Source organism: Dipodomys ordii, unplaced genomic scaffold (assembly GCF_000151885.1).
Source record: "Dipodomys ordii isolate 6190 unplaced genomic scaffold, Dord_2.0 Scaffold18, whole genome shotgun sequence".
NCBI lineage: Eukaryota > Metazoa > Chordata > Mammalia > Rodentia > Heteromyidae > Dipodomys > Dipodomys ordii.
In genome coordinates this window covers 20,110,933-20,113,317 of record NW_012267234.1, presented here as the reverse complement: position 1 = coordinate 20,113,317, position 2,385 = coordinate 20,110,933, and positions in this window count along the sequence as shown.

Below are 2,385 nucleotides of genomic sequence, written 5' to 3'. Positions count from 1 at the left end.
GGGGGGGGCCGGCAGTGGAGGGTCGGGAGGCACTGGCAGCCTGCTGGACGCTGTGGACACTGGGAGACAGCACTGACCAGGGCGGGGGGGGCGGCCGGGGGGGGTCGGGAGGCACTGGCAGCCTGCTGGACGCTGTGGACACTGGGAGACAGCACTGACCAGGGCGGGGGGGCGGCTCCCCGGCCCTGGGGGAAGACATCACTGTGCTGAGAAGCTGCCTTTCCTTTTGTTTTATGAAAGGAAGACACAAATTGAAAGAAGCATAGGAAGAATCCAGAATGACAGGGCTTTCTTTTCCTCTTGTTTCTCCCTGTGCTGGTCCTGAGCTCAGGTCCGGGCCTCACTCTCTGTTAGTTGTTTTCACCCATCCCTGGCACTCATCCACCCAAGCTGCACCTCTACTTCCAGCTTTTGGGGCCAATTGGAGGTAAGAGTCTCACAGACTTCCCCACCCAGGCTGACTTCAAACCTCGATCCTCAGATGTCAGCCTCCTGAATTGCTAGGATTACAGGCGTGAGCCACAGCATCATTATCAATTTTCTCAAATGCAGTAAGATGAGTGATGGAAGAAAGTTCGTTCTTTCTCTTTTTGCATCAAGGAAACTAAGTTGTTTCCTTGTTCTATTAGCACATGTTAGTCATACACAAGGATTTCATTGTGGTCTTCACACATGTGTACGCAATGTGTACCTCCTCCCCCTTCCCCGCTCCACTCCGCTCCTCTCTCGACTCCCTCATCCTACCGGTCCCTTTTCGTTTGTGTGTGTCCTTGCACCACCACAGGATGAGCACAGAATAGAGTTAGCTTGCTCAGAGCAGGGAGGGGCACACAGCAAGGAATGGGACCCCACTGGGGGGCACAGGGCTGGTCCTAGTGTGTGTGTGTGTGTGTGTGTGTGTGTGTGTGCATGCACACGCATGCCTGGCCCATGCTGATGGGGATTCCCTCCAGGAGAGACTGCAGGGAAGGTGGGAGGCTCGTGATAGAGAGGGTGGAGCCCAGAGTGGAGGAAGGACGGGCTGCTCGCCGCAAGGTGTGGGTCTGAGTCCTCAGTGGCCATCCCGACCGCACGGGCGATGGCAGTAGCTACCCAGACGGCGATCCGATTTGGGAGCAAGACAGAGGCAGGGCAGGATAAAAAGCCAATAAAAGATTCCATTCATAGGGGCTTGGAAGGTGGCTCAGTGGTAGAGTCTTGCCTTGCAAGCATGAGGCCCTGGGTTCGATTCCTTAGCACCACGTACACAGAAAAAGCCAGAAGTGGCACTGTGGCTCCAGTGGTAGAGCGCTAGCCTTGAGCTGAAGAGCTGAGGGACAGCACCCAGGCCCGGAGTTCAGGCCCCATGACCGGCAAAAGAAAAAAAAAAAAAAAGAAGAAGCTGAGATCTAAGGATCTCAGTTCAAAGCCAGCCTGGGCAGAAAAGCCTGTGAGATTCTTATCTCCAGGGAACCATCAGAAAACCAGTAGTGGCACTGTGGCTCAAAGTGGTAGAGCCCTAGCCTTGAGCAAAAAAACGCTCAAGCCCTGAGTTCAAGCCCCACAAGCTAAAAAAAAAAAAAATGTTACTGAGCAGCCACACCTGGGCTTGGGGGCCCGGGGCCCCCGTGCGTGCACATGGCCAGTCAACCATTCTCCATGCCCTGCTTGCCGGGACTCCAGCTCTGTCTACCCTGCGGCCGAGCAGAACCAGGCCCGGGCAGGCAGGGCCCACTTCACTGCTGGTCAGTCAGGCCCAGGGAGACCACACAGCACGAAAGCCCTCTGTGGGAGGGGTGGCCATCACGGAGCCCTCACAGCCATGAAACAGACAAATACGCGTTCAAGGCTCCTGTGTAGCTTTTATTCAGCCTTGCAGCACAGGACCGGACATGGTGATTCGTGCCCGTAATCTCAGCTACTTGGGAGGCAGAGATGGCAGAATTTCAATTTGAGACCAGCTCAGGCAAAAAGTTAAGGAAACCTTGTGCCAGTCAAAGCCAGGCAAGGTGGTGCACGTCTGTGATGCCAGCCATGCTAGAGGTGGAGGGAGGAGGATCAAATCAGAAGCCAGCCCTGCCGGAAGTGGCGCTGTGGCTCAAGTGGTAGAGCGCTCGCCTTGAGCTGAAGAGCTGAGGGACAGCGCCCAGGCCCAGAGTTCAAGCCCCACAACTGGAAAAAAAAAAAAGAAGAAGCCAGCCCTGGAAGGAAGAGGGATACAAGGCCTACCTGGAAAAAATCATTAAAAAAAAAACTCAACAAGCTGGGCCTGGTGGCTCACGCCTGTCATCCTAGCTACTCAGGAGGCTGAGATCTGAGGATCAAGGTTCAAAGCCAGCCCAGGCAGCAAAGTCCATGAGACTCTTACCTCCAATGAACCACCAGAAAACCAAAAGTGGCACTGTG